Source organism: Lycium barbarum, chromosome 2 (assembly GCF_019175385.1).
Source record: "Lycium barbarum isolate Lr01 chromosome 2, ASM1917538v2, whole genome shotgun sequence".
In the NCBI taxonomy this organism is placed as follows: domain Eukaryota; kingdom Viridiplantae; phylum Streptophyta; class Magnoliopsida; order Solanales; family Solanaceae; genus Lycium; species Lycium barbarum.
The window spans coordinates 10,859,735-10,879,800 of NC_083338.1; positions in this window are offsets into that span (position 1 = coordinate 10,859,735).

Consider the following 20,066-nt stretch of genomic DNA (forward strand, 5'->3'; position numbering starts at 1 on the left):
GTCACATGGGAAGACACCGCTGGCTCGGCGGGCCCATGAGAAAACGCCTGAGTAGGTCGCTCTTGTGGACCCACTAGCGCCGAATCCTAAATTATGAAAACTTACGAAATAATAAGTAACAAATATATTTAAAATAAGTAATTTAAATGATCAAATAAGAATTTTAAATACTAACCGGGATTAAAAAGTCATCGAAGTCAAGAATCCTAGATCCGTCTAATTTCCTCAGAGGCCGGTCATCACCTAATAACGCCCGTAACGTCGCCCAATCGACATCATCACGCTCCTCCATGTACGCATTCTGGCTCAGCTGAGATGAAGACCCACGTATCTCAACAAGTAAGAGCGTCGGCGTAAACGTAGGTGACTGTCCACCTGAGCTGCCACTGACCTAGAACGGCTGCGGATGGACTAGAACGGGAACGACCTCTGGAAAGAGAGCGGCCTCTGGAACGGGAACGGCCTCATCTGCCTCATCTACTAGATGGTGTCCTCTACCACCAGGTCCTCTAGCAGCAGCGTCCTCTATGAGCACCGCGTCCTCTGGCAGCATTGCGTCCTCTGGTAGCACCGCCTCCTCATCTGGCAGCACCACGTCCTCCTCCTGGCGCTGCCTGATACTCATATGCTTAAACTCTCCTACGGTCCGGATACAATCCTCGGATATCCGTACCATCTCCGCCGCAAGCCCCGCAACCCCGAGGTAAGGCATATGCTCTAACCCCAATATGCGTAATCGATGTACGACCACCAGCTGCATTTGTGTTCAACAGTAAAAAAAAAAGTTATTTTTAAAGCGTAACAATTAGTACAATTAAATAAATCTAAATACGATAAACTTACCAAAGCCTCGTACTGCCCCGCGTATGATGAGTATCCTACATCCCTTGCGGGACGCAAAGCTGGGTTGCCGTTCAATCGGCGTATGATCCCATGATACCAGCGCATGCAATCCTGAATGGGAGTCACATGTCCGACCACCGCTAAAGTGCCCAACCTGTGCTGCCAACGGTGGAGCTGGACACCCATGAAAGGGAGAAATGCAACATCAACGGCGGCATGATCGTCCCGATGGTAGTGGCGGAGCTCATGACGAACGTCAGGGGGTATACTCTGTGTATGCCCAAACTATCGTAAGACGCGCTCGGGCATGTGGTCCTCAATGATGTCCAGGTGTATCAATGGACACCGCGACCTCCACACCGCCTGACCTGTCCTGCACAAGGCTGGCAACCCATCCAATATAGCAGCGTACGTTGTCCATATAAATAGCTGCATAAAATATAAATACAAATTAGTGATCACCAAGTAGAAAAGACGTTTAATTAAATTAATAATGTAAAGTTAAATAGTTTTACCGCATCGTCCATCATGTGATCAAGCTCAACCCGGAATGGAAGAATATTGTGGTGCATATCCACATCCAGGTCAAAACCCGCAGTCTACCTCCTCGCATAGGGCATGTACAATATCGAGGTGATGCCTAGGTACGGGCTGAAAAGGCAGCATCCTCTCCCACGCCCATAACTGTAAGCGATATTAGAAAATACGATTTTTTTTTTTTTTTGTCATCGTTTCAAGAGGTTTGTTTACATTAAAGGAATGCACACTTAAAATATTACCTGGAGAAGAGCAAAAAATCCACACACATCGCTGACACTGCCAATAGACGCTTGGCATAGGCATCTGTAGAGGTACGCCAAAACAGCACTGCCCTAGCTGTAGTCTCCCAAGCGGTCCAGATGCTCCAAGAAGGCCAAATATCGTAAGCTGACTTAGGCACTCGATGAGTTCGGGAACAAGATGCCTCCGAATCTAATAAGCAGGTACAAACAGGCATGCCGATCAACAACGTCATGCTAAGTGTGGTCCTCAATAGGAGGCTCTGCCTGCAAATAAGTGTAGAGTGCACTAATCTGCACCCGACTCTGTCCTGATAGCTAGCCCGCGACATCAGGCACGAAGTGGGTGAGCCTAGTCAACTCCGTCACCCATGTACTACCAAGAGGAGGCTCGTACCGAGTGTATAATGGCTCTTCATCTACCCGCATTCCAAACAGGACCTCCACATCCTGAAGTGTAATCGTGGCTTCACCGGTGCGAAGATGGAAGGTATGTGTCTCCGGCTTCCACCGCTCAACCATGGCCTTAATGAGCACCCAATCATGCTGCACCCGACTAACAGACACGCAACGATAGATACCACCCTAAAACAATATCTCTAAGACGCGGGGTTGTTGGGGGCGCTCGCGTAACAGAGCCCACGCTCTCTGCAGCCTACAGGGACGAAGCCTAGTCGATATCCCTATAGTATCAGCCCGTAATAACTCTGACCTATGATTGTCTTGCAAAGACAATACTGATCTATCATCGGGCCCCGGGTGAACAGCGGACCCCGGGTGAACATTCGGATCCACGAAAGAGTCGGGTCTGTAGAAACTAAATTAGTCATTATTCTTGAAATTAAAGAGAAATTATATTAACTAATTAATCATTTGTAGGGAATATGTGAATTATGTTGTATTATATCTTGTGAATAATTAACATGAGATAAACAATTTCACAAATAAATAAAGTAACAATGCCATAATTAACATAATAGGAGATTACTATATTTTTTGTAACTAGTCTCTATGTACGTGCATTGCACGAATATTCCTTGTTGATTTTTATAATATTATTTATATTCTATTGATAAGCAACTTGAAAAAATACTATCTAATTATTATCTTGAATAAAATATTTATTTTGAATGTATCAAAATCAAATATTTACTGCCTCACACGATTCTGAATTTTTGATTTGGTAATTTTGTTATCAATCTTTAGTAGATAGTCTTTTCAAAAAATTATTTTCACTCTCTAACCAAATATTGGAAGAAAGTAATTATTTTTCGGAATAACTTTCGTCATATAAATGTGAGGTAAATTTAATATGTGATAGTAAGGACACGGGGTTTTGAATTATGTGATGGCAAAGACTTTTAAGTTAATTAGTTTGGAAATTGAAATTCAGCAGTATACTTGTTTAGAACTCTATTTTGAATATGTGATATATTTTTAGTTGACCAAATAGCCAACACAAATATGATAAAATTAGACTAAAAGAGTATATCCATCGACCACATATTTTTCTAGAAACTTTGCATTTTATCGTTAACGTATCTATTTATGAAATTCATAATAATTTTTATTTCTGTGAACATAAATATTAAAAGAAGAACTTTAACTATTCTTTTTTAAATTTAGTAGATAATCTTTTTTTATTTATTTTGTATGTTACCTAGTTGACATAGAACTAAATTATCTAAATATCGTGTTCTTAATATGTTACCCAATTGACATAGAATAGACTTACTAACATATATATATTCATGCTTTTAAAATAATATAGATTTAACAATTCATAATCAATTAACAAAATAATAATTCATAAAAATTAACAAAATATCAATTCATAATCAATAATTAACAACTAATTAATTAATAATTGCATATTTTACAAATAATAGTACATTACTATATTAAACAATTCATAAACAATTAACAAATTAACAATTCATAAACCTATAACAAATTAACAATTCATAAACATATAACAAATTAACAATTCATAAACATATAACAAATAATAAATTAGCCAAAAAAAAAAAAACGGGAACAGTAGCAAAAGCTACTGCCCAGCCCAATCAACAAAAAAAAAAAATTACCGACGATTAAATGTTAAACATGCTTAGAATATAATATATATAACAAAATAATAACAAAAGTTCATAATAGAAAACCTTAATCGAAGATTTTTGTAGGGTTGTTTTAATCGAGTTGTACGCCGCTTTTTTCCAAAATTCGAGCTTAGAATCTTGCTCCTTGACTTGAATATACCGAGAATCTAAACTTTCCCGACGAAAATTAATAGAAAACGACGTTATTTGAAGTGGGGACCACCTTAAAAAAGCCTCCAATGGCGTTTTGAATTTTGTTTTGGTCGTGTAGGAGACCAGTGGTGGAACCCGTTGGAAATTTATGTTGGCTCCTATAGCGCAGTATTTTACTGCGCTAAAGGAGAGATGGAATTTCCTTTAGCGCAGTAAAATACCCCGCTAAAGGACTTAACCATGCCGTTACGGTTAAGTCCTTTAGCGCAATATTTTACTGCGCTAAAGGTATTTTTGTACCAAATTTTTTTTCTGGGGTATTTTGGTTCACTTGGTTTTTTTATTGGGTCATTTTGTTCCGGACTCGTATTAGTTATACATGCCCCAAAATATCAACCAAACATGGTACAAAATAATACTACCACATAATACCATGATTACTTTATCTAAGACCTCTTACCAAACGAGCTCTTATGGTACTTGTTTTCCCTAATCTCATTAGAAAAGTCATTTCCTCATTTTTTAATAACTTTTTTTTCAAGAGAAGCTATTTTCCAAAATATTTTATCAACCAAATATGACAAAATTAAAAATATTTTTCACAATGCGTTTAAACCTTGTTATTTCTAATATTGGTACTTGTCTCACAAATGACAAGGTTCAAACACATTGTGAAAAATAATAAAAACAAAAAAAAGACTTAGACAATAGAGTTTGACAGTGACAGCTGAACCACTGAAAAAAAAAATATGAAACTTCAATTCATCAATTATGGCAGCTTTAATGGTAAAATAGGAAAATGAAGGATGACTATTTCAAAATGATTGACACAGTACAGGGCTTGAAAATTCAGGATAGGAGCCTGTGAGGCCAATTGAAATAAAATGAAAGGACAATTCTCAATTAGATGGGAAAAATATCTGGAGAAAGAAAAGAAAAGAAAAAAACAAAACCAGAAGCATGTCCTAAAGTCTAAAAAAGACAAAAAATGTTAACTTGGGCTCCCAGATACTTCTATGGTTGTTTGATCACCCATGTAAGAGAAGAACCCGTCACTCTACGTACCGTCATGAATTAACGAGAATTCGAGTGATAATGACGAAAGAAGAACAAACAATTTTAACGCGGAAACCCTCAAAGGGAAAAAAAAAAAAAACCACGATCGTCACCACACTTATTATTAAATGAGATATATTTTATAAATACATAATTATGAGGGAAAGACATGTATATATAGACTGCGAAAGATCCTAAATCTAGTCCAAATAGGACAGCCGCCAAGTCTTATGCAGCTGCCGCCCACTGATGAGTCGTGAAATTACGGGATATTCGATGCTAATTCCTTAAGCTTTTGTGACTCTTTAAACACTTTTGTTGTTACTTTTTGTGTATTTATGTTGTTTTGTAGGATAAGATGTCCGAAGAGCATAACAGAGCAAAATGGACCAAAATGGAGCAAAACAAGCCAAAATAGAAAAAGCGTGACCTGCGAGTCGCAGGTCACACATGCGAGCCGCATGTTCTGCAACAAGTTTGTACAGAGATTTTGGAAATTTGAAGAAATTGGATGCAGCATCTGCGAGCAGCACCTGCGAGACGCATCCATGACTGCATGTGCTGCGAGTCATCTTTGTACATTGCAAGACCTGCGAGAGTTTTGTACAACTTGCGAATCGCAGGTTGAACATGCGATACAACCTGCGAGACGCACGTTGCGCACGCAGGTGTATTTTGGTATAATATTGGTGCTCTATTCAGTTTTATGTGATTTAAAAGTGATCGGAAGAAACCAAGTGAAAACAAAGTCAAAAAGAGGCCAAACTGGACAGAACTGTCAAAATTGGATAGTTTTGCAAAAACGGGACAGATTTGCAATTCCGAAAATCAGTGGCTATTTTGTTCTAATTTTGATTAGGAAAATTGTGGGACTATAAAAGGAACATAAGAGAGAAAATGTTATCATCTTTGGCCATTTCTTACAAGCTTGGAGGCTAGGGTTCATCTACACCATTGGAGGAGAAGATTGGAAGCACTTTAATGAGATATTTCTTAATTCTTTTTTCAATTCCTTATTTTGTATTGTATATCTAAGTGTGTAGTATTTATTCCATTACTTGAATCTTGTTTATGAAAATATTTTTGATTGAAGTTTGGTTTGAAACTCTTGTTATGCTTATGTATTGAATGATTTTTATTCCTAATGAAGTGGGTTATTGTTTCTTTAATTGATCTCGTTCTTGAATGTTTCCAAAGGGATTAGCTAACCCTAGGACTCACCCATTTACCTTGATTGAGCTTGGAAGAGGAAATCTAGGTTGGGAAAGATTGATTAACAAGAATTTGGGTCATTAAACCCATCTAATAACTTGAGCTCGGAAGAGGATAGTTAATTACTTGAGGTTAAATTGATTGTGCCTAATATCACACTCTAAGGCTTGGAAAAGCTTAGAGTGAAATTCATTGATTTGGTTGGAAGACTTTCAATGAGATTTTAGAAATCATTATCTATTAACATAAACCCGTTCTTAGTTGTAAAATCGTGAAATACATTGGATCGTTACTTGAGTGTAATTTCCTTTGTATCCAAACTTGTGGCCACTGATCATTTTACTTGCTTTCTAGGTTAGTTTACATTTCCGCATTAGTTATAATTTTCTCAAACAAAACCAAAATATTATCTATCTTTTGGCTTTAGCTTAGTTGGTGAAAGTTCCTTACTTTCTTAATCGCCTAGCATATTGTTCTCTGTGGGATCGACCCCGACTCATAGTTGGGTAAATTATATTGCATACGACCGTGTACACTTTCTCTTTGAGGAGTGGATTTGGACGTTATCACCCACCCCAGTTGGTCATGAAACTGGTTCTTACATCAGTGTCATAAACATAACATGTACTACCTTCTTGTTACCATGATTTTTTATATTTCTGTAGATTTCTAAAAGGGAGCTTTGGAACAACAGTAAAATTGTCTCCATGCGACCTATAAGTTACAGGTTTGAGCCATAAAATCAGTTAGTGATGCTACTTCAAGATAGAGTACTGTTTACATCAATCCTTTTTAGGATGCGGCCCTTCTGCACAACCTTCCGTGAAAGCTGAATATTTCGTGCACCGACTATTCTTTATTCCTTTTATCTCTGTAAATGTCCAATACAATGTGCATTTTAATGTATTTGAATAGGTCTGAAATCAATAGCGTGTTCTTTTGTTCCCAAGAGTTGTTTACGACTTGATTCTTTAAACAAAGGAGAATGCATTCTATATTTCTATGAAATTATATTTGAAGTTCAGTAACCTTTTGTGTTTAGGTGATGCCGTGATGATAACCTATTTTTGGTTAGGGCTAAAAATTGATGCTTGTTTTTCAAGAAGCTAAGGTTAATCATGGCTTTGAAATGGAAGAAACAGAGTTTTAGATATAATGAGATGATATGGGCATTAATCTGTAGGAGCCACAGAAAACTTGAAAATGGGCAGCTAAATAAAAGACAATAGTTAAAAAAATAATTAAAAATAAAAAATAAAAACAACTCTTTTTCCATTTATGCAAAAGGGGTTTAAATCAAATAGGGAAATATGTCAAAAGCCAAAGAAATTATTCATAGCTCATGTTTTCTTTCCAAAATGGAGTTAAATGTGCAAAGTCTCCATGGTAAAATTGACAAAAAAAGAAAAGAAAAGAAAGGAGGACATGATATAATGTTAGATTCCTGAAGCTGGGGTAGGAAGTACCCTTGATATGTCATGATGTGGTGTTTTCACTAGTCGGAAACCTTACATATCTTCTATATTGATTCTCTCTATTTTGCTATTGTTGCTTGAAAATGATGTCTTTGATCAGATTCCAAAATTCCCTTTGCTGTGTTCATGATTTCTTCCTCCTCTCCTTTTTGTTGTTGTTTTTGTTCTTTTATTTTTAGTGGTGGTGGAGGTGGGGATGAGCTCAAGAAAATGATGGCTGATATGATATTTTGTCTACAAGCACAACGAAATATGACATAAAGTTTGGTTCTTGTGAAAATAGATGCACTCGTAATGACCTCAAGGGTTGTGATGCTTCAAGAGGGCGAGCGGTTTGATAGTAATTTTTTTAATTTGGTAGGCGAAGAAAGGCTATTTCAATCTAGGAAACAACCAGAAACCTGAGAGGGTCGCCTTTGGAAAAGCGTTTGTCGATAACCAAAGCCTTATTTTGATTATGTCGTGAGGCTGGCTGAATCCAATTCATAAATTCGAATATGAAACATTGTCGTTCTCTTTCGCCAAGTAGGTAAAGTAGGCATATGAACAACTTTGAAGGAACACGACGCCTCCGACGTTAATTAGAGATCTCTGGTTCGAACGCTGAGTATGAAAAATATTCTAGTAGAAAACACTTCCTATTTATGAATCTTACTCAACACGAATTTTAATTAATGAGACTCCAATACGAATACGAAACACAAAAAAAAAAAAAAAAAAAAAAAAGGAAACACTCGCAATGTTTGCCATTAATTCACTTTCACATTTTAATGGTGATGCGTTTAAAGGAAACATACAGAAGAAAACGAAAAAAGACAAGTCCATGCCTTATCTCTCAAAGAACTTATATTAGCTAACAAAGATAAATTGCTAATTAACCCAGAGTAGCAATAGATCATTAAAGGAAAGTTTCATAAATATCCAAAAAGGCAAATGATTCGTTTGACTCAACATAGCCAGCTCATATCTTTCTTTTTCTTTTTTATTTGTTATTGGGGACACTCAGTAATGAGATCCTCTCCAAAAATTGGCATATGCCACTATTTGTAGTGCGCACACGATATTCTTCAGTAAAAGGCGTGAGACATATATATTAGTACTAACATCTTAAGATAATCACCACCTTCAGGGCTGCCAGAGGGCCAAGCCACTAAAGCGAGGGCTTTAGCCCTCAAAATTTTGGGGGCTCCACTTTTTTACATCCGGTGTTCGATATCTATATTGAATTTTTCGATTTCGAGACCCGCAAGGCTGGCTAAAGAGGGAAGCACTCCCTAGTAAAAAAAATTTTGTTCTAAGGCTCGAACGCAAGAACTCTAGTTAAGGGAGGATGAAGCCTAATTTTTACCTACAATAAATTTATATATAAGTTAATTTTTCTTTTAAAAAATATTGAGTAAAAAAAATAAGACCTCCCGTTAAAGTTGGCTTTAGGCCCTCATTCTTGTTGAACTGCCCCTGACCACCTTTTGCAAATATTACAATACTCAAATGAAAAATGGTCCAAGTCACTTGTCATTTAAGTATAAAAACCAAGTGTTTCTAAATCAATATATCTTGATCAACAAGAGATTTTAGGCATAATATTTTGGGACCCTGATCCTAGACACCTTTTGTTCGATATATACCTGAATTATTATTGGTCCTAATTACCCTTTGAATATTGTAATTTGATAATCTTCCCCGTCTAAACGCTGAAATGACTAAGAGCGTGGATAAATACTTTTTTTAGGCGAGTGAGAGTGAAGAAAAGTTTTTTTAAAAACCTTCCAAGTGGGAATTTTCAACAATTAATTGCCACTTGGTCGTATACAATAATTTGGGAAAATAGTCAAATGCCCCCTCAACATATATCCGGATTAATTATGACGCACCCAACCTTTGCGGACAACCTATTACCCCAGCCTTATTTTTTCTGTATTTTTGTACCCTTTTTCGGCTGACGTGGCACAAAAAAAATTAGATGACCAATTGCACAAAGGAGATTGTTGCACACTCTTCGCAATATCGGTGGCACGTTGGAATTTTTTCCACAAACAGTGACACAAAAACAAAGAGAAACAGAGATAGAGAAATACAGACCGGAAAAAAAAAAAGGAACATCTTCTCCCTTTTTCTCCGATTGCACCTCCTGCCGGAAAAATCCTTCACCGTCACCACTCACTTTCCCATCTTCTCCATCCATTTTTAACAACCATCAACCCATCCCCGCTCCCCGACTTTAAAAAACCAACTGATCTGACCACACCCCTTTTCTTTTTCTTCACGTCACAACAGCAGCGAAACCAATGACCAAACTACCATTTCCCGACCTTTAAATCACCGGAAAACCCCCCAGTAAAAAGAAAACCAACGCGCAACACCCATTTCACTACCCTAAACCACCACTGAAAATCACTGTGAAAACACCCAACAAACAAATCTAAACAAAGGGGGTTTAATGTTCTCGGATTAAAAACGAGGGGTTTCATCTGTGTCTTAGTTTGAGTCGAGGTCCAGTTGTTTCAGATCTATTTGGGTTTCGATTTGAGGTTCCGTTCGAGTTCTGGTCAAAGCTTCAGTTCGGGTCTCGTCGAATAATTTTGTGGAGGAAGAAAACGGATTGAATGTGTGTGTTAATGGAGGAAGAAATTAAATTTTTGATTTCTTGAAAAGATATGTATGATTGATGATGAAATTGAATGTGTGTGTTAATGGAGGAAGAAAATGGGTTGAATATGTGTGTTAATGGAGGAAGAATATAGGTTGGTTGATTTCTTGAAAAGATATTTATGATTCATGATGAAATTAAATGTGTGTGGATTATGGAGGAAAAAAATTGGTTGATTGATTTCTTGAAATGAAGATGAAGAAGAAGAAGAAGAAGAAGAAGGAGGGTTTAGTGATGAAGAAGATAAAATTAATGGAGGGTTTAATGGTTAATTAATGTAAATATAATTAATAAAAGAAAAATCAAATGAAAAAAAGAAAGGAAAAGAATTTAAAATTAAAATTTAGAAAGTTCCAGCGTGGCACTGACATGGCGCTGATGTGGCGGAGAGTGTGCAACATACTCCCTTGTGCAACTGGTCATCTAATTTTTTTTGTGCCACGTCAGCCAAAAAATGATACAAAAATACAGAAAAAATAAGGCCAAAGGAGTAATAGGTCGCCCGAAAAGATTGGATGCGTCATAATTAATCCAAATATACGTTGAGGGGACATTTGACTATTTATTTTTAAAACTGTATATCTGATGTATTCGTACTTCTTCTTAATATATACCACACATAATTGGTCTTTTCATTGTTGGAAAATGATTGATATAATCCGTCCTAACTCAAGGTCATTTTTTTTTTCAAATCTTTTGAAACTTGACAATAATTATCTCATTTTCACAGTTGACAGTTGAGGTCAAATGGGGTTCGGCGTCCCATCAAAAAGTGAAAGATGCATTATATTCCTAAAAGTTTAAGGGGATGAAGTAATATTTTATCAATTATATATTAGAAACAATAAAATCAATAGGATTAAATCAAGCAGAGGCAATTTTATTGCCTAAGTTATGTAATAAATAAATAAATGTCAAGTGATATTTGAACCATGCATCTGAGAAGTTCAAATAAAATACAATTATGAGACATTGACTCTTTTTTTTTTGTTTGTTTGTTTAAATTTGGTTTCGAAACTAGTTGATCGGGCTAATTCAAATTCGTACTACGTATGATTCATTTAAGGAGAAAACACTCCTTACCATAAATTTTGATTCAAATCCGAAACCTCTCGTTAAGTTTAGAGAGATCTGATCCATCCTATACCCAAATCCCTTAGTATTAAGATATTGGTTCCTTGTGACTTCTGATTGCAAGAAATCTGATAAGAAGAAACTTGCAAAGGGGCAACATTAATTTTTTTCCTTAAAAAAAAAAAAAAAAAAACTTTTTTCCCTTGACTGCAATGCTAACAGAACCAAATGGAAACTTGTTTGAATTATGTTCCAAATAGAGTAAAGTCTAAAGTCTCCATCATAAATTTATAAAGGAATTCTTTTAACAAAATATGGTAGGAGTTTATAATGTTAGATTCCCTGAAACTGGGATAGAGGAAGTTTTGATATGTCCTACTGTGGGGCTTTCGTTTAAAATGATGGTTTTAGCTAGAATCCTATTTCCTACCCCTCTCATATATTCATCATTTGTCATTCTTCTTTTTAGTTTCTTTTTATGTTTAATGATGGTGGGTGTTGGGGAGAAACTGAAGAAAATGATGACTGACATGATTTAATTTCTCCAATATATACAAACACCATGAAAGGTGACATAATGTTTGGTTTTACAAAATGAAAAAAACCATAATGCATTGAGATGACATATACTTATTTTTATTTTACTTTACGGACATGTGCACTCAATTGCAATTTATCTGAAATATTTTTCTATTTAAACAAAAGGTTATATTTTATATTTAAAAATAAGTTACTTTTAACTTTTAAGCTTATCATTTTATCATTATTAATGATATAATTTATAGTCTAACAAATATTATGACTTGTTTTAGATAATATTTCTAAAAATCTTGCTTATTTTTTTTTGTAACACGATGTACCTTATTTAAATACATCATATAAATTGGGACGGATGAAATATAGAGCCCGTTTGGATTGGCTTATAAGTTGCTGAAAACAGTTTTTTTTAGTGTTTGACTGACCAGCTTAAAGTCATTTTGTGCTCAAAATAAGCCCAAAAAAATAATTGGGGCCGTTTGGCTTAGCTTATCTAAAGCAGCTTATAAGTTGTTTTTTTTAAGCCCATCCAAACAGGTACATAATGCGAGCACACAAAAGGAAATGAGAATACAAGTGGATACCTAAGAGTTCAAAGGACTTCACGAAAAGTGAGTTGCACAAACCCAAGTATCAAAAGATCCAAACACATTATATGAAAAATTAGCTTCCAAAAGTATTTAAAAAAAAGGTAGATGACTGGTTTGAACACAGTTTTATGTTCATTTACTACAAATGCATGTTACTATCAAGACTTCTAACAAGAGAGCCCATCGAGTAGTTGGACTACCCTACATTATGCTTCTCCCTTTCATTCAAAAATAAGTAATAAATAATAATAAATTAAAGAGGGGGGGGGGGGGGGGGGGACAGTAGCAAATTCAAAATTTTAATATTATGAGTTCTGAGTTGAAAGATTGATCACTAAAATGTTTATATAATTCTATCTTTACTTAAATTTTATATATGAGGTTTCACCTGAAAATATTGAGTTATGTCGACCCTCAAACTTATTTGGATCATCTTTTTCACATCATAGTTTTCCCATGGTTTCAATCAGGAATTGAAATGTACCGTACATCAATCACCTTACACTAAAATATTCAAATAAAAATGGCGCAATTCACTTGTCCAGTCAATTCCTTATATGGTCACTCAAGTTAAGTAAAATACCTAGTAAAGTCATTTATCTCTTTTTTGTTTTTCATATGGTTATTCAAGTTTATACATTTACATTACAAAGTAACAATGACTACAAGTCACTTTAAAGAATGAGAAAAAGGGCCAAAATAGTCATTTAAGTTTGGATTGTGAGTTAAAACGTCTCTTATTTTTTCAATACCGAACAATAAGTCTTCAATTATTTTTTACTTTTAACTTCGTAATTAGATTGTTTTGGTCCTATATGTAAAGCCATAATATAGATTTAAAAAAGAAGAAGAAGAAGAAACAAACAAAAATATTTAAAAGTAAACAGAAACGAAGAGCGTTAACATGAGGGTAAAATAGGTGCTAAAAATTTAAATGAGATAAAGGGGAGGAACAACTGATGTTTGAAATTAGAAGAGATATTTAATTTTTTTAAACAGGGTTGGAGGGGGAAAATAATTTTCACCCAAATAATATTACAAAATTGACCAAAATAATATTTGAAAACTTTACAAAAATTTGTACACCATTATGATATAAAATCTCCTCATTTTATGTAAATCTCCTCATTTTATGTAATGTTGAATGCTTTATATTATTATCATGATGTCCTTCAATATGCATCTATGTTTTTTTTTTTTTTTTTTTTCTTTTTTTTTTTTACAAAAACCCTTTAAAATCTTTACATATGATTTTTTTTTTCCTATTAGGACCTAATTTTTTTTTTTGAAGGATTTCACCGTCTTCTTTATTAGTTATGAATTTCCTAGCAATAAGTTCTATCTTAGAAGAAACTAACTACTAATTGAAACTATTTTATCAAAAAAAAAAAATCATTCATAAAATGAATACATAGAGCACATTATTTTATTGGCAAACTCCAAATTAAGTTTCCAAACAAATGGAGTACATATAGGCTATTTCATATTTTTTTTAGCCTTGATAAAGTGAAAAAGTTTTTTCTTTTTTATTTCTAAAGTTATCCGTCACAATTTTTTGTGTTATTTTTAATACCACAGTTAGAGTGAATTAAAATTGCCCTATTTTGTATATTAAGAGGTTGTTAGTGTCTTATATCAAAGAGTTAGGACTATTTTAATTAAAAAATCAAACTTAAGCTATTACTTTGACCCTTTTTCTTTTATTTTTAAAGTGACTTCTAGTCATTGTTACTTTGTAAAATAAATGCATAAACTTGAATAACCATATAGGAAATAAAAAAATAAAAAAATAAAAGATAAATAACTTTACTAGGTAATTTAATTAAGTTGAGTGACCATTCGAGGAATTTACTCTTCACTTGTCAAGTTAACCAGTGTTGCTAAATCACTACTATCAGTCTATCACCAAATTAAAGGATGATCTCAAATACTGTATCTTTTCACTTTTGGTCTTTGTTTCTTTGTATATATAAAGTTAAATCAATTAACAAATTACTCCTCAAATTCAATATATATGGCGATATTTAACTAGATATAAAACACTACTAGACAACAAGGAATTAGCGACGGACAAAATTCCTAGCTAACAACAAAAATCCCATAATCTCATTTATTTACGGATTAGCGACGGATTATAAGAAAATCTAATTAGCGAGGAGCTATTTAGCGACGGATTAGCTAGGAATTTCCGACAAATTCCATAGCTAATTCCATGTTCTCTTGTAGTGTAAATTTAAAAAGGAGAAAGACTTATGAAATTTTGTCCTCTAAACCAAGTCACAGATAAATTTCTCATTACAGTTTAAATAAAAATTAAAACGAAACTAATTTTAAATAAGAAAATGTGACACTGTTTTTGAAACAAATTAAAATGAAAAATATACCAACTAAATTGGGACAAGGAGTAAATGCAGCAGATGATCTAGGAAAACACACTTTCTTTTACAATTTATTACTTCTATTATCCTATTTGTTTTATCAGATATAGATGATCATCCATTTCCTTTGGAGAGAGTATTCTGTCATTCTGTGGGTTTTTGTCGTGATCATCGGATGCACAAGGAATCAGGGGCGGAGCCAGGATATGAAATTTGTGGGCTCGGGGTTCTAATTCCTTAAAGTTATTTGATTCTTAATTAATAATTTGTACATATTTGACAAAAATTTTAATACAAATATATGATTCGGACAAAAGCTACCGGATCGGCCGAACCCACACCCGAAAGGCTGGCCCCGCCCCTGCGAGCAACCCCCGGAAAGTAAATTCTCTTGTACTGTATGTCATGGCTAACTAATATTATATTCATCAAAAATGTGTCCCATTAGCTTAAGTGTAGAGTGGCGGAAGTGAAATTTTCACATTATTTACTGTGCATGTATAAAAAAAGGAAAAAAAAATTATATACTACTTTCTCCATTCTAATATAAGTTTCTTAATTTGATTGTGCATAAAATTTAAAAAATAACAAGAGACTTTTAAATGGTGTAATGTAATAAAATGTCTTTTGAATCTTATAATTTTAAACTTACATATAATGTTTTGTTAAACTACTAAATATAGAAACATGCAGAGTAAAAAGAAAAGTAAAACAGTTAAATTGCAACGAAGGAATTATAATTTTCTGACTAAGAATATTCGGATATACCTCTTCTCTCTCTAGCTCCGACCTGGATGTGTTTGTATATATACATATTACAGAAATTGGAGATACCCATTTTACATTTTCCCTTTTCTCAGCAGTTCTCATCTCTTAAACTCCTTCTCCTCAGTAAGACACTCTTGTCTCTTTCTCTTTCTTGGTTTCAGTGGTTCTGGTTGCAGAATTATAATATTGTATGAATATATCATTCCAGGAATTCTTTTTTATTTATTTTTATTTTTAACTCTCTTTTACACTCTTAGTTTACCGAAAAGGGTGAAAGAAGCAAGAATTCTCTGAGCTGGGGTCTTATCTGTAATGATTTTTGTTCAACTTCTCTTCACATGCATGTACTTGATTCAAGATTTTGGAAGTCTTGATTTCTTGTTGATCCATTTCATTTTTCCTTTTTCTCTGTTGGTCGTTTTAAACTACACATGCACTACTTGTTTTTGGTTTCCTAGAAATGTCAAAGATATTAAATTAAAATTTTGAGTTTATTGGTTCTGAATTCTAAAAAAAAAGCAACTTACTGGTTTGTGGATGTTTTATTTATGCATTATTTATATAATACTAAAAGTGGGAAGCTCCAAATGTCAAAGTTGAATTACCAAAATGCCCGTCAAATATTGAATTTGAATATTTAATTATCCAAGAGTATAATTATCCTCATACCCTTAATTAAGTTTCTCTTCATTAATTTTGAAAACTGTACAATTTAAGAAGTTATAATGAATTGTTCAATATGCACCACATTCATCCACGCCCTATGGAGATGAAAAGGTTCTTTGTCAATTAAGTAATCGTTCATAAATTATTCTATTAGCATTTCTAGAGAGTTAAAATATGTAACCGTTAAAGTTTTACCATAAAACTCAGCAGACTCATGATTTAATATGTATATATGGTGCATATAATTACTTGCTATTAATGATTAAAAGCCCAAGTTAGTCGAAGTGTTTTTTCTTATAAATACTATACAATGTATATGGTCTTCCTATAACGTATGCAACATTTAATTTGGAAGAGTGAGTATTACTAGCAATTACTATTGGTCATTAGCACTTACATTTATCTTTGTAGACATCCTTCAGTATAGTATTCATACAAAGCTTGAAGATCTTTCAGTAAAGAATTGATTAGGACGGAAATAATAACCTGGTTTGTGGGCATTGCCTTTTCTTTTCATACCAAATTTCTCGCTGTGTTGCACACAGAATAAACGTACAGGTATGAAATTATGTAAATATATTTCTTTTGTTGTTACTTTTATGAATACTTTGTCAATTTTATAGTTGATTAATGATTTTTTATCTTGCTATGCTTTTGTGTAAAAGTTTATGCTAATACAAGAAAAATGAATCTCCTCACTGATTATAATACAATTGCCTTGATTTTGATTCGAGATAGACTTCTTATCACCGGCATACAAGACTGCTCATTTACCACAAGCATATATATTATCCAACCTCTTTCTGAAAACTGGTATGAGTTTACATTTTAATTTATCCTTTAGTCACCTCTAAAAATTCGTTGTTCATGTTCCTTGGTCTTGCTCTCTAATTTTTTTGGGTCTTTTATTTTTCTACGGATTCAATAAACAAGACTTATTTTGACTTTCATCATTGTTTGTTTGTGAACAAATTGTGATTATTAATTTATTAAAAAATTGAAAGTCATCTACATAATATTATTTTGTGGGAAAGTTAGTCAAATATGTTTGGCAGTGTTTGTGGGTGGAGTTGGGAAACATGTATGTTCTATCAAATTATTTTCTTTTTTAAACAAGGTATTCAGATTATTTGTATGATAGAGTTGGTTATATATATATATATATATATATATACTCTACATCACGTTCTTTGGGTGCAGCCCAACCCTACTAACGTGGGATTCTTTATGCACATGGCTGCCCTTATTTTCCAATACTATCTAAAATTATAACAACCATTGGAAGCTCAAGTTAATCACCCTATGTTTGGATGGTTGTTTCCCGTGGTTCATTAATGTAGAGTATGGTATGGTACAGTATGGTGTTGTATTATATTGTACTGTATTAATGAACATAATGTTTGGATAGACTGTATCGTTTATTGTGGTCTAATAACATTTGTATTGTTTGGTTTGATTGTATGGTATTGTATAATAACTTGTAAGTTTACTAAAATACCTTTAACTCTTAATTAGAAATTAATTTATATATATATATATATATATATATTAATAAAACTCAGGTAAAGAATAAAATAGGAACTTTAAAAAATAAGTAGGTAGTGGGTGGGGGTGGTGGAGGGGTGCGTGGTGTGAGGTAGGTGGTTGTGGTGAGGGTGAGTGGTAGCGTGGGGGTGGGGTGGGGTGGGGGTGGGGGTGGGGTGGGGGTGAGTGGTAGCGTGGAGGTGGGGTGGAGTGGATGGTAGAGGGTGAGGTATAATGGAGAAATGAAATACATAACCACGGAAAAACCACCAAATTCGTGGTTTCAAAAATTGAAACTTTTCATGGTTATATAACCATGGAATGAACTATGGATTTACAACACCATACCACATAATTTAAAGAACAATCGAAACAAACATGGTTTCATAGAAACCATACATTAATGAATCATGGGAAACCACCATCCAAACAGGGGGTCAGTGTCCGCAGTGAGGAAAATATGATATTCCCATGTTCATATGACATCTAAGAATTTTGAGGACAAATTCTAGACTTATAACTCATACACTTTTTAATGTTTATGTGATTTTTAAAACGTTTGTATAAAATCATTAGAAATACACATGCAATGCAAGTGTCGAAAACTAGTAGTGCAACACACGTGTCGAAAACTAGTATTAAGTAAATTGTTAAACACAAATATAGGGTCTGGGCCAAAATTACTGAGCCCGTAAGATGAATTGTAGCTCCGGCCCCGTTAAGTTTGGGGTCTAGGCATGGTTAGTGTAGTGTTGCTGTTGGAATGTCAAAGATCAGCTATATTGTTGTAATTATGCAATGTAAAGGGAGTACATGTGAATAGTTTACTGAATTGTCATTTTGCTTTAGTGTTGAACTCTTTCTCAGTGACTTCAAGAAGAAGAAAGAGTGTGACAAAAAGAAAGCTGTAAGTTCTTAATATTTTCTTGAAATCGTACAATTAACGAATCTGTATTTTGACTAATTGTTCTGCATGTATTCGTCAACGTCAAGCCAGTAGATTCAGATCATATGTGTTAGGGTTTTGCCCTGATTTTCTTACCATATTTGAGTTTTACTTTTCTCTAGAAGGAAAATCAAAGTATAACCATAATCGTTTTACTTTTCCTGAAAGGAAAATATAATTTTCTTCCATATTTGGCTAGTCCTTTTCTTGGAGGAAAAGGTTTTGGACCTCTATAAATTAAAGAATCCTTCTCATTTAACAGAACACAATAGCATCAACAATGTAGTCGTTTAGAGAGTTTTGTTTAGGAGGAGATAATTCTCTCAATAGGTTTTATGTTTTTTCATATTAGTTTTCAATATGCAAGTCACTTGACCAAACCATATCAATATTATGCCTTTTAGTATATCTTTCATTGTTGTCCGATTTATCGTCGTTTGAGGTTTGCAATTATAAGCTTCCGCATGTGATTTCGATTCCAACAAGTGATATCAGAGCCAACGGTACAACGAGGTTGAAGACGGCTTTAAGGCAGATTCATATCAAGATGCAGCCAATTTGACGATAATGAAGATTTTTGTCCTAAAAAAAGAAAAAATGCTACATGTGGAGAAATTTTCAATCATATTTTCAACAATCCTGCTGCTGCATATTTTTTAAAACAAAAACGATTTTTAACTCATGCTTACTTTAACGCATGAGCTCCAATTTTAAACTCATACTTATTTTTAACGTATGAGCTCAAATTTTCAACTCTTGCTTACTTTAAACGCTTGGGTCAATTTCAACCCATGTTCACTTTTAACGCATGGCCTCCACTTTCAACTTGTGCTCACTTTTAACGCACAAGGCACAAATTTTCAACCATATCTACTTTTAACCATGGCAAGCAGCAGTGATAAGGTTATGTGAAGAAGGAGAATCACGTTTTGTCAAGAAAATCCAGGCCAAAAGAGGAGATTTGTTAGGGTTTTGCCCTGATTTTCTTACCATATTTGAGTTTACTTTTCTCTGGAAGGAAGTCAAAGTATAACCATAATTGTTTTACTTTTCCTGAAAGAAAATATAATTTTCTTCCATATTTGGCTAGTCCTTTTCTTGGAGAAAAAGGTTTTGGACCCCTATAAATTAAATAATCCTTCTCATATAACAGAACACAATAGCATCCATAATGTAGTCGTTTAGAGAGTCTTGTTTAGGGGGAGATAATCTCTCAATAGGTTTTATGCTTTTTCATATTAATTTTTCAATATGTAGGTCACTTGACCAAACCATATCAATATTATGCATTTTAGTATATCTTTCATTGTTGTCCG